At 40.1% G+C, this 14119-nt stretch overlaps 1 protein-coding gene across 2 annotated transcripts in view; it reads right to left on the bottom strand.

Annotated features, from left to right (window-relative positions):
- P4HA1 (prolyl 4-hydroxylase subunit alpha 1) overlaps positions 1–14102 on the bottom strand; it is a 104534-nt gene extending 90432 nt beyond the window's left edge. The window contains exon 1 of one of the 2 annotated variants that reach the window (XM_078077599.1): positions 14082–14102. The gene's annotated coding sequence lies outside the window, so the exon portion shown is untranslated. Of the gene's footprint in view, positions 1–13489; positions 13688–14081 lie in introns of those variants that run through there. The other variant, XM_078077597.1, reaches the window with a different exon arrangement.
- Positions 14103–14119: the final 17 nt, after the last annotated feature.

Below are 14119 nucleotides of genomic sequence, written 5' to 3'. Positions count from 1 at the left end.
TGGATGTGTAAAAAAAAAAAAAAAATTTAAGTGATCTCTACCCTCAACGTGGAGCTCTTGAACTCACAACCCCGGGGATCAAGAGTCACATGCTGTACCAACTGAGCCAGCCAGGTGCCCCCAAATGTGTAAAATTTTAATGAAAGATTTAATGCTTGTCAATGCTTAGCTAATAAAAGGAAGTTCTTTTCTGTTAGAATTGAATAAGGATATCCACAATAAAAGTTAGAGTATTATCAGTTTAAAGAAACTTGATATGCCCTGAACTCAAAAAAGTCACACATAATCTTATTTGAGATTCTTCCAAATGTAACGGCAATCCTAAGAATTAACATGACATTATCAGGAATGAGTTGTGAAGCTGAAAGAAATGTCTAACCTGTCCCTTACAATATCATTTGGTTGCCCAAAAAGGACATTTCATATCAATTTTACATATGACTACTCAACCTGATCATACCTGCTTGGTTAGAATGAAAATGAGAGGTACCTTGGAGAGCAAAAAAAGAATGATACAACTCCCCCTTTGAAAGACCAAACATTAGAACAGAACTGCTCTAGCTGTACTATAAATCTCCAATCTCTTCTTGCATCTGAAAAAGTTGAATGGGCTCATCAATTAAAATAAATATTTCTTGAACAAAATATTAAAAGTCCCATATTTTTAGGAAAAGATTATTATATAGGTATGGTAACAACTAATGAACAGAAGTAATTTTAAACTCAATTAATAGATCAATAGTGGTAACTCAGCCTTGTGAACAAGCCTCTAAAAAACCAGCCTGTCAGTGACAGCTTCCTACTTTTTAAAGTTAGCCAAACAGCAACAGCCTTACTCTTGTGAACACATCTCTGAAAATCAGCCAATTGTAAACAGTCTCTCCACCACAATAATTATGATTTCATAGCTGATGTCAACCCAACCCACTCCCATCTTTGAAAGTCAGTCAATCCCTGAACTCCATCTTTCACAAAATACCATATAAGATCAGCAGAGAGACTGGACCAAACAAGTATAGTACTTCTACACATAGAAAATAATAAATCAGCTTTTTATTTCACATTTTGAATGATGGTTACTTCCAAGAAAAGGGGAAGCCAAAATAGAACATGTAGACTTCTTGAAGGCAGTTTTAATCAAATTGCATTCACACATATGAAACGATTAGAAATCATTTGAGAGAGTAGATAAGTACTGAATTGTCAGGATTATAAAATACTACACATTTTACTTGGGAGGAGAAATAATAAAGTTGAATTGGATAAAATAAGTAATAGTGGATAAGTTTTTCAGCAGGGGATTAAGATGATGGAAGCAATGTTTTAGAATATTATGCTATGTAAATTAGAAGAGAAAGAAAGTGGAGTCTAGATTAGTAGTCCAAGATTTATTGAATAAATATTTATGGAACACCTACCAACGGTGTCCAAGACACTGCCTGCTAGGCTGTGGAAGATCAAACTTTAATTAGGCAGTCTCTTAAAGAGTTTATAAGCTTATTGGATAGAGTGATATATGATTCCTGCTGTCATATAACTTGGAGTCCTTTGAAGGAAACTGAAAATACACTAAATAAATAAATAAATATTAATTATAATAAAAGAAAATAAGGTGCTATGGAAAAGAATAACAGTAGGGACATAATTTAGATAACACAGGGAAAGTGTCGCTGAAGAAGTGACATATAAACTGAGACCTGAGTTGGCCAAATGAAGTGTGTGAACAAGAGCATCCTAAAGAGAGAGAATAGCATGTATGAGGAGCATGTGACAGGAACAAGCTTGATGCATTTGAGAAGCTAAAAGAAACTTAGTGTATTTGTAGTTCCATAAGCAAGGGAGAAACCAGGATGATCAGTATACAGAGGCTAGATTAGGTAGGGCCTATTTGGTACTGTAACAAGTACAATGGGAAGGCACTGAAGTATTTTAAATAATGAGGCAATATCATGTTGTTTACCTGTCACAAAAGAAAATGCAATGTAAGGGCACCGTGGCTCAGTCATTAAGCATCTGCCTTCGGCTCAGGTCATGATCCCAGTGTCCTGAGATCGAGTCCCACATCGGGATCCCTGCTCGGCGGGAAGCCTGCTTCTCCCTCTCCCACTCCCCCTACTTGTGTTCCCTCTCTCGCTGTGTCTCTCTCTGTCAAATAAATAAATAAAATCTTTAAAAAAAAAAAAAAAAGAAAGAAAATGCAATGTAAGAATATGAGTTTTCCATGTCACTGGGCATGGGGATGAGCCTTGGGACTAGGAGCGATAGGGGCTTTCTCTTTAATCATGAGTAGGAACACAAAAGTCAAGAGATGAATGCAGCTGAAACTGGAAACCATTCCAGTTACTAACATCCTATCACTGCAGACTGAGGAAAAGTGGCTGCAATGGGGTAGCCAGACCATCCATGTCATGTGGCCTCAATAGGGATGCTCACTGTAGCAGGCAAAATAATGGCCCCTCAAAGATGTCCACATCCTACTCCCTTGCACCTGTGAATATGTTACTTTATCTGGCAAAAGAACTTTACAGATATAATTAAGGACCTTTAGATGGAGAGATTAGTCTGGATTATCCAGGTGGGCCCAATTTAATTAAATGATTCTTTACAGCTGAAAACTTTTCCCAGCTGTGAGGATGGAAGCAAAGTGAGATATTTGCTACATGGCTGATTTGAAGATGGAGAGAGGGGACTAGGAGCCAGGAAATGTAGGAGGCCTTTAGAAACTGGAAAAGGCAAGGAAATGGATTCTTCCCTAGAACAATTCAGAAAGGGACATAGCCCTGGTGATACTTCTGATTTTAACCCACTGAGACCCATGGCAAACTTCTGACTTACAGAACTGTAAGATAATAAATGTGTATTGTTTAAGCCATCAAGTTGGTGATAACTTATCATAGAAGCAATAAGAAACTAATACACTCATCACTTATATGACTATGACTAAAACAATATCTGAAGACAATGACATTTCCCAAGGGTCTGAGTAAAGTTCCTAATGTTCTGTCCTAGAAGTGAATATAGTAATTAGGACTGACCCCTTACACAAGAAAAGCATTCTTGAAATCATGGGAATTATCTGAGGAAGAGGACTCTAGAGAGGAAGAAAGTCCTCTCAATAAGCAGGACAGAAGCATTAAGACCTTTAATTTTAATAGCAAAAGGCATATGACCTCAAATTGTACCCTCAAGCTGGTAAAGCAGAACATATTAGTTACACCAAAAAAGTGCCATGGTCTCTAGTTTGGAAAGCTGGCCAGAATAATGGTATCAACAACCAAAATAAAGAAGTTAGGAAAGTGAGCTAAATTTTCAGAGCAGTTGAAGAGTTTGATTTGGAATCTTATTAGATTTGAAATGACAGGGGTCATCACTGGTTTTAAACTTATTCTGCCAATTAATAGTTTGTCAATACTAAGCAGATTTCCATATCACAATGAAACCATATATAGAAACTAAACTTCCATCTACTTGCGGTTCTACTTTAAAATTAATCCGTGGTTTCTTTAGATTTAATTCTGCTAAACTTGAGTCAGCCGCATATTAACTGCACATGTCTTTCTACTGCTGGTTGGCAAGGCAAGACTACCTCCCCGTGGTATTCATTAGTACTGTTCACCAAATATTTCTAGGACTTTTCCCAGACAGAAAGTTCTGCTCTTCTCCACCTTCCTTTTTTTTTTTTAAGATTTTAAAAATTTATTCATTTGAGAGAGAGAGAGAGAGCATGCACGCACAAGCAAGGGGAGAGGCAGAGGGGGAGGGAGAAGCAGACTCCCCTCTGAGCTGGGGCTTGATCCCAGGACCTGGAGATCATGACCTGAGCCAAAGGCAGATGCTCAACCATTTGAGCCACCCTGGTGCCCCTCTTTTCCACCTTCTTTAAAGTTAGTTGTGGCCAACAAATTTGCTTTGGCCATTGAAAGTGACATGTTTGAAATTCAAAATGTGTTCATCACAGTCTCTTTTGAGTACTGCAGTTACCATGGAAGCCCATATCAAGATGAAGCTTTAATCAGTCCAGATCTCTTGAGTTCCTACAATGAACAAAGCCTCAAACTCTGTGCTACCTTGACAATCTCCACTGGGTATGTAGCTTGAGTGCAAAACAAACTTCTATCATGTTAACTCACTAAAACTTACAGTTATTTATAACTTCAGCATTACCTAGTCTATCTTAACCTATGTACTGCCTAAACAAAGTCAAACTTTTCCATCACAAAACTTATTACCAGAATTGTATTTATTGATTATATTTGTACCTAAAATGGACACTGTGTGCTGCCTACCTAGAATTCATCCCCCCACTTTGCCAACCTTATTAAGACTTTCCAAACTGCACAGCAATTCAGTGTAGGTGTGACTTCTACTTCTGCTTGGGAATGTAAAAAAAAAAAAGTGCAAAGAATTTTGCTCCCACAATGACAAAAAAAAGCCAGATAATCTGCAAAAGCATACATTTTCTTGAGTACACCACACAGCTGAGGTTGCAAGGCAACCAAGTAACTTGAGCTCCAAGGAGAAATGGGCCACACAGTTTAGACCTTTGGCAGAGTAAGAAATAACTCAACAAAAAGTTTAACAAATTGCTAAAGGTCATGTGTAGGCTAGTATATCAGTTTGGAGCCTCAGACACAAAGGGAGATTGCACTTGCCAAGTTTTTCCCACAAGCTCAGTGGTAATCAGATGAATGATTAGGGGCAGGGCAGGAGATCATAGAGAACCCCAAATGTTGCAGACATAAAGGAGGTAATTGGCAGCTGCTAGGAATTGGGCATAAAACCTCCCAGACCCTTTTTCGTCCAGACTCTTCTATCCTATGAAGCAAAAGCCATAAGCCACTGGATAAGGGGTAGCAAACACGTTGGCCCCCAGGGCACAGACAAAGCTCCCTTGTGGATAGGGGAAGTGTAGAAGGAAAGACCTATATCTTTTCAGGGGGAGGCAGGAAATTCTCTTAGGCCCTGGATCCTACACTGATAACAAGCTGAGATCCACTATTGCTGAGGGAGGAGCAGGAAACTCTTGTCCAAGACAAACCATAGATAGAAGGCTGAGTTGGCTTCCACAGAGAGGAGAGTGAAGAAGAACCACCTCCCAAGGCCCAGGCACACAGAACCTCCCTAAGACTGAGACTGGACTAGGACACAGAAAATCTCTATCACAAACCCAGCCTAACACTGAGTGTGGAGAGAGAGAGACCCTCTGTGGCATAAGAATGAAGGGGCAATTGAAAGTGCAGGGGGAAGCAGGAACACTGAGAGAAACTCTCTGGCACACCAGCCCCCATGCTAAGCACAAGGAAACAGCATCTTCCTGCTAAATGAATTTGAAGTCTGTGATGTACAAAGCCCCAGCCCAGCTCCACTCCTAACTAGATTGATCCAACCCCCAACATTAACAACCTGTCAGAAGAAGAGGTGTGTTCATTGTCAGGTGTGGACACTGCTTACCAGAAAATAGTACTGTTTTACACATAATGTCCAGCATTCATTAGAAAACCATGAGACACACAAAAATCCCATTGTCAAGAGACAAAGTAGTCAACAGAAATGGAGTCAGAGATGAGCCCGATGTTGGAACTATCAGATAAGGACTTCAAACTAACTAGTGAAAAAAAGTGGGCAAAATGCATGAACAAATGGGGAATTTCAGTAAATAGATGAAAATTATAAGAAAGAGTCAAAGGCAAGTGCTATTCAGAGATGAATATTTCTTTTGATGGACTTATCAGTGTACTCAACACAGCTGATAAAAGAAGGACAAGTTATCCAAACCAATACAAGTTTCACCAGCTACCCAAAAGTACAGCATTTCTATGAAACCTTCCCTAAGCTGAAATGGCATAAAATGAAGAAGCAATAACAATAAATTTATATGGAAAAATTTTTTAGCATTCCCAGACCCAAAAAATAACCTCTCTTAGGCCTTTCTGATACCTTAGAACACATCTTGCTAACAGATGCACAAAATAAATCAAGATAAAGCACAGATGCTTACAGACACAGTGCAAAATTATGGTGGCTTGGTGCTGAGATGCTGAGTGTAGTTCTTGGGGAAGGATCTTGGCAGTGCCACTCTCTCTGCTTGGGGTGCAGCCTGCCTCTATAGTAGCTCACAGCAAAACAAACACTGAACACTATTTTTGCTTTTTGTCTTTTTTGGTAAAAGCAAAAATCTTCTTCTGATTTCTTTCAGATAGCAAAAACAGGTACTGATGTAGCTCTTTCATAAAAGCAAAGTGGTGTTAGGCAAACTTTTGAAAAGTAGGGGATGCCAGTAACCAAAGAGAAAAAAAGTGAAAAACAAATAGAACAATAAAATCGGCTGTGAGACAGTATCACAAATCCTACATATGTGTGGTTGGAGTTCCAGAACGGGAAGAGAAAGGAAATGGGCCCTTAGAAATATCTGCAGAGATAATGAGAAAGTACATTCCAAAAATAATAAAATCAAACTGCATATCCAAGAAATTTATCTACTCCCAAATCAGGGGAGGCCCCTCATCCTGATAAGCCTGATTCACATCAGTAAGGGACAATCTGTCTTGTCACAGCAATTAGGGATGGTCACCTAACCCAGGTCCCAAACAATTCATGATGTTCCTTTGAGCCCAGGAATTGTTTGGTTAGGGGTTCAGAAAGTGGGGATTGTAGCCTAAATTGATCCAAATAGAGTGAAGACCAATACTTTTGTTTCATGGCTGAGGGTAGACATACTCTCTGGATAGTAACAAAAAGGTAAATAGCCCTAAGATCTTCTGGCAGCCCTTTGTCTACCATGATGAAAGCCAACTTGAGGACAAGCCAATACATGAAATAGGTCAGAGCTAAGAGAGACTGAGTAAAACCTTAATCAAGTGGTATCTGAGGCCCAAACTACAGCTGGATGTTTTAGCTATGCAAGTGAATAAATTCACTTATTGTTTAAGCAAATTAAATTTGAATTTTCTCAAATCTCATTTGCAAGTAACAAAACACATCTTAACTGATGTAGAACCCTAGCACTGGTATTAAGAGTTGTTTTAGAGAAGGCTCCAATTCAGCTCTCAGATGTTTTCTTGTTTTGAACCAAATTTCTAATTCCCAAAGGAGGTGTACTTGTTTTCCAAAAGGAAAACAATCGTGTCAGGAGACTACTACCTTTTACCAAGCAACTTTTGCCTTTGCTCTATTTGGATCAATTTGTTGTAATAAGGAAGCCTATTTTAGTTATTCACTTATTCATTCATTCAATAAATATTTATTGAGCATTTACAATATTCCAGGCATTGCGGCGCCTGGGTGGCTCAGTCGTTGGGCGTCTGCCTTTGGCTCGGGTTGTGATCCCGGGGTCCTGGGATAGAGCCCCGCATCAGTCTCCCTGCTCAGCGGGAAGCCTGCTTCTCCCTCTCCCTCTGCTGCTCCCCCTGCTTGTGCTTTCTCTCTCTGTCAAATAAAATCCTTAAAAAAATAAAATAAAATAATGAACCTCTCAAAAAAATATTCCAGGCATTATATCTAGCATTGGAAATACATTGGTGAATAAGACACATTTACTTATTTACTTTGGTTGTGAACAATTTATGAATAGCATGACAGCTGTATCAGACTCCAGTTACTCCTTTCTCATTTTCTGGTATCTTTCCTTAGCAATGTATCATTCTTTGAATATAAATAACTTGAGTCCTAAGTATTACATATTTTCAGGTGCTATAGCAGGGGAATTGCAGGTGCTTGCAGGGGAATGTCCAACAGCTATTCTGTCAAGCATAAGACATGTTTACAAATTTTAAAAAATATATTTTTATTGAAAACAATTAAGTTACATTTCAGAAGAATGCTTTGGTTATAAACAAACAGCATCTGACTTAGCTGTCTGAAAGATTTGCAGAGCTTGGCTAGTCCATGCATTCTTCCACCCAAATGAGCTTCTCAAGAGCTCAAACCAGGCGAGAATGCCAGAAATCTCAACTTTATTTGGTGAAGCAAGATTCAGAGTTTAGGACCTGGAATTCATTCTGTCACAAAATCACAGGATTTGGTAGGCAGAAAAACTCTGACCTAGAAGGAGCACTGGTAGAATCAGTGAGCCCAGGGGGTGCCTGGGTGGCTCAGATGGTTAAGCGTCTGCCTTCCGCTCAGGTCATGATCCCAGGGTCCTGGGATCGAGTCCCTCATCGGGCTCTCTGCTCCTTGGGAGCCTGCTTCTCCCTCTGCCTCTCTCTCTCTCTCTCTCTCTGTCTCTCATGAATAAATAAATAAAACCTTTAAAAAAAAAAAAAAAGAATCAGTGAGCCCAGGTTCTAGTCCATTGTTAACAGTATAGAAGGGTGCCCTAAGTGAGCTGTTTTAACTTTTATGCTTCATCCACCAAATGACCATAATAATATTTGCCCCCATCAACTACACAAAAACATGAGAATTGATTGAGATAGTTGTTTTGAAAATTCTTGGAAAAGCATGAAGTACTACATTAATAGGAGTAATCATCATTGGATGCTGTATAGTATAGAATGTGTGAGGTTTTGTTTTGTTGTTGTTTTTTAAAGATTTTATTTATTTATTTTACAGAGAGAGAGAGAGACAGTGAGAGAGGGAACACAAGCAGGGGGAGTGGGAGAGGGAGAAGCAGGCTTCCCGCCAAGCAGGGAGCCCGACGTGGGGCTCGATTCCAGGACCCTGGGATCATGACCTGAGCCGAAGGCAGACGCTTAACCACTGAGCCACCCAGGCGCCCCTGCTCTGTTGTTTTTTAATCATAGAGCCGAAGTTGGTAAGTTTTAGATCTGTTTCAATGACTTTCACAAAAATTATGAAACGGAGTGATTAGTTCTTTTTTTTTTTTTTTTTTAAGATTTTATTTATTTGACAGAGAGAGACACAGCGAGAGAGGGAACACAAGCAGAGGGAGTGGGAGATGGAGAAGCAGGCTTCCAGCTGAGCAGGGAGCTGATGTGGGGCTCGATCCCAGGACTCTGGGACCATGACCTGAGCCGAAGGCAGGCGCCTAATGACTGAGCCACCCAGGCCACCCAGAGTGATTATTTCTAATCTTAATGTGTACAAGGGGTAAAGAGAAGGATGTTTATTTATAGCATCTGTAATTAGTCTATGGTTAATGTTAGTTCTTTAGTCAATCCTAAAGTTAAAGAACACTGTTTGATATCCTATACCAATTTAAGGAATACTTTTAATAGAGCTACTGTGTTAGATTGTTTGCACTAATAGTCCTAATTCTTCCCTACTTCCTGTATTCACGCTTATGTCTTTAAAAAATTTACCTGGCCCAAAATGAGGTCTGGCTTTTCCCCCTGGTTTTTGGGAGGTAATCTCACGCCTGATAGGAGTATCTTTGTTTGCCTGGGGGTCTTGGAGCCCACTGAATAATTTAACAATGTGAGTTAGGGTGGGGATTGGCCATACCCAATGGCCTTAGAATAGGGATTGTCCACACCAGAAAGTCCAACAATGTGATTTACAATTGGAGCTTTGGATGATGGAGCCCCAGTAGGAACTCTGGACTCCAATGCTCAAGTGAGTTGCCCTGGTCAGCAACATCCTGTATGTATTGTCACTCATTGATGCTGGAAAAGTAATGCATCCCAAGTGTGTGGGGAGAGAACAATGGGAGCTCCACTTTTGGTACTTCTCCAGATTCTACCTTATGTGCTTCTCCCCTTGGCTGATTTTAATCTGTATCCTTTCCCTCTAATAAGCCATAATCATGAGTGTAATAGCTTTCAGTAAGTTCTGTGAGTCCTATCAAAACTGAGAATGGTTTTGGGAAGCCTTGAAATTTATAGTTGGTATCAAAGTGAGAGTCATCTCTTGTGCAGACTTGCATATTTCCACGTGCCATCATCATCAAAAGAATGTGCCCATGCTAGCTTGCTAGCAAATGAGAGACACATGGAGACACATGGAGCACCCCCACTGTCCTAGCCAAGACCATTTTAGATTATCTAACAGTGTACTACCCCTAGGCATATAAATGAGCTTAACCAAGATCAGCAGAATCACCTAGCCAACCACTCCAGGTGTGTGGGTAATAAACACTTGTAAGCGTCTGTGATTTTGTGCTTGTTTGTTATGAAGCATTATTGTTACAATAGATAACTGATAACAGCTATCTCCCAAGCTTCCATTGTAATGTAGGAATAAAGAGAGTATGGAAAATGTAAATCAGGGGGAAATCTCTAAATTCTTTTCATCCAACATTGAAAACATAATGATCATATATCTGGATAATACTTACGTTATAAAATATTAGAGATTTAGTGATATCTCCAACTGAGGCTTAAAGAAGTAAAATAATCACCAGATTAAGTAACAGAAAAAATTACATTTGCTTTGGGAATATAATGACACACAATATACACTTTTTCTAATACTCAGAACCTCTTTAGATATTGGGGTAAAGGTGAAACTATACAAGACACCAGAGAAGTGAAAGTTTTTTTGTTTTTTTTGTTTTTTTTAAAGATTTCTTTTTTTTTTTAAGATTTTTTTAAAATTTTTTTTTTATTTATTCATTTGACAGAGAGACACAGCGAGAGAGGGAACACAAGCAGGGGGAGTGGGAGAGGAAGAAGCAGGCTTCCCGCTGAGCAGAGAGCCCGATGCGGGGCTTGATCCCAGGACCCTGGGATCATGACCTGAGCCGGAGGCAGACGCTTAATGACTGAGCCACCCAGGCGCCCCGAGAAGTGAAAGTTTTTTAACTATAGTCATAACTCATTACTGAAAGCCTTTGCCAGGGGCGCCTGGGTGGCTCAGATGGTGAAGCATCTGCCTTCGGCTCAGGTCATGATCTCAGGGTCCTTGGATCGAGCCCCAGGGAGCCCGCTTCTCCCTCTCCCTCTACTGTTCCCCCTGCTTGTGCTCTCTCGCTCTCTCTGTCAAATAAATAAATAAAATCTTTAAAAAAAAAAAAAAAGAAAAGAAAGAAAGCCTTTGCCAGATCTTTCAACTGATAATGAAACTGGTAATTTTTTATTAACTTCTGCCAAATTTCTGATGGAACTGCTAGTGACTACGAGACTGCTAGTGAAATGGTTCACAGTCATTTAAAAAAGGGGGTTGGGGAGGAAAGCAAAGAGAGTAAGAGTTCAATTAACAGGAAATTGAAACCCAGTCAGTCTAGTGACTGCATTATGCTAACAAAATCATGTATTCAAATTAATTTTTAACTTGGTATACCATAATTGTTCCGTTTTATCTTGTCTTCCAGCTGCGTATGGTCTTGGTTCCATTCACTGCTATGTGTTAAGCATCATTCCATATTTGGGAAGGTAGAGGAGAAGGAAACCTACTGTACTTTGCTCTTGAAGAGTAGCGTAAGGACCTCCCAGTGTTTATGTCACCACTGGCTATGCAGATAGGGCTCTTTGAAAGTGGCTTATTATTTAAGGGACCCTCACGTAAACCCCTTCCCACCCATTTGCTTAGATCTTTTTCTTGTCCCACATGTAATGGGACACTATCCAACCATAAACCTGCCAGCAGAATGAAGTTGTAATTTCTCTCCAAGTTTGCTCCGGTACACCCTACATCCTATGTCCATTCCCATGAGTGGCCAAAGACTGAGTAAATGAGCTGTTGTCTCACATGCTTGCATGTTAACTCTCTCTCTCTCTCTCTCACACACACACACCATACGCACATATACATGCATAATTAATTTTTGATGGCAGAGGCAGTATGTTATTCACCACTGTAACCTCAATTCTAGCATGATGCATTGCATATGACAGATGTTCAATAAGTATCTGTTCAGGGGCGCCCGGGTGGCTCAGTTAAGCATCTGCCTTCAGCTCAGGTCATGACCCCAGGGTCCTGGAATGGAGCCCTGTATTGGGCTCCTGCTTCTCCCTCTGCCTGCCTCTCCCCCTGCTTGTGCTCATGCTGTCTCTCTCTCTTTCTCTCTCACAGATAAATAAAATCTTCAAAAATAAATAAATAAATAAATATCTGTTCAATGAATTATTAAACACATATCTTTAAATACATTGTTACTTTTGGGGTGCCTGGGTGGCCAGTTGGTTAAGCATCCAACTCGGTTTTAACTCAGGTCATGATCTTGGGGGCATGGGATCGAGCCCTGCGTGGAGTTCCACACTCAGCCCCGAGTCTGCTTGAGCTTTTCTCTCTCCCTCTCCTTTTGCCCCTGTCCCCGCACATGTGTGAGCGTGCATGCTCTCTCTCTCAAATAAATAAATCTTTTGGGACGCCTGGGTGGCTCAGTTGGTTGAGCATCTGCCTTCAGCTTAGGTCATGATCCCGGAGTCCTGGGATTGAGTCCCATGTTGGGCTCCTTGCTCAGCCGGGAGCCTGCTTCTCCCTCTGCCTCTGCTGCTTCCCCTGCTTGTGTGCTCTCTCTCTCTCTTTCTGACAAATAAACAAAAAAACCTTTTTAAAAAATAAATCTTTAGGGGCGCCTGGGTGGCTCAGTCGTTAGGCGTCTGCCTTCGGCTCAGGTCATGATCCCAGGGTCCTGGGATCGAGCTCCGCATCGGGCTCCCTGCTCCGCGGGAAGCCTGCTTCTCCCTCTCCCACTCCCCCTGCTTGTGTTCCCTCTCTCGCTGTGTCTCTCTCTGTCAAATAAATAAATAAAATCTTAAAAAAAAAAAATCTTAAAAAAAAAAATACATTGTTACTTTCACCACCAAAAGCTGGACTGGGATTCAACCACTTGAGGCTCAATTTTTACTCTTAAAACAGTATTAATTTATAATATGGTTAAACATTGCCATTGATTTAAACTTAAGCACGTCTGAGGAAAGATAATTTTTACCTTATCATGACCTAAAAACATTATGAGGATTATATTTATTTATACCATATTTGCTGTATTTACTAACCATGCACTGTGATTGTTTAACACAATTAATGATTTGATTGAATATTTTTAACAGCTTTATTGAGCTATAATTCAAATAACATATCACTTACCCACTTAAAGTGTGCAATTCTACTGAATGATCTGCAGTTCTTGGGCTCACAGAACTGTGCAGCTATGACCACAATCAATTTTACATTTTCATCACTCAAAAAAAAAAAAAAAAAAACCCCAAACCTCTGTTCCCACCGGTATCCCTGAAGTCTAACCTCCACACACATAGTAATTCCTTTACAATGTAAGTCAAATCATCTCATTCTCTTGCTCAAATTCTTCTGTAACATCCCATCCCTCTCAGAGTAAAAACCAAAAGGATTACAATGGCTGTCTAAGAATTGTAAGATTTGTGAAGTCCTATGTGATCTGATACTTGGCTACTCTTTGACCTCATCTCTGACCATCATGCTTTGTCCTAGGCTTTCCTCAGACCTGCCAGTTATGCTTCCTCCCCAGGACCTTTGCATCTGCTGGTTTTCTCCCGTCTACAAATCTCTTCGCATAGATTTCCACTTGGTTTCCTTCCTTAACTCTTTCACTGTCTTTGCTCAAATATCACCTTTACAATGAGGCTAGCCACCCTATATAAAATAGCAAAATCCTCTCTCCTCTTACCTTGCTTTATTTTTCTCCTCAGCACTTATAACCAGACACAGTGTATATTTACTTGTTTGTTTTTCCTTTAGAATGTAAGTTGCACGAAGACAGAAATTTTCATGTTTTTTCCCCCTGCTGTATCTGGTGCCTATTAACAGTCCCAGGTACATTTGGTATTCATTAAATACACGTTGAACGAAGGTGCTTCAAAATTGTCTTCTATAAAGTAAGAAAAGAGCAGAACCAAAGTAGTTTTGCTAGACTGCTTTCAGTCCTAAGGAATCCTGCCACGGTTGATCAAGGGATGCATTCTAACATAAGCTCACACACATTTAGACACCGTCGGGTCCTTTTAAATTGGCAGAATTCATGAAATGTTAGAACTAGTTCTAAAGTGGGCATACAGAGACAGAAAGGTTGGAAGTTATCTGAGTTCCTGCCCCAACACTCTTTTCCTCCCCCACAAAATACGCCTTCTGTGTACTAGGATGGGTTTAATGACTACTTTTTTGTTATTCAAAAGTGAATCTACTGCTTCTTCAAAGACAAGGTCGGTAGTTTTTCTGGTAATGGATTTAGAAGATCTTAGATCACGCTTTTTGACACTCACGGTTAACTTTGCTGTTGGAGCGGATAGCAGCATGCCTC

This window comes from Halichoerus grypus, chromosome 7 (genome assembly GCF_964656455.1).
Source record: "Halichoerus grypus chromosome 7, mHalGry1.hap1.1, whole genome shotgun sequence".
Lineage (NCBI taxonomy): Eukaryota > Metazoa > Chordata > Mammalia > Carnivora > Phocidae > Halichoerus > Halichoerus grypus.
This window is presented reverse-complemented; position numbering and strand designations above follow the sequence as displayed.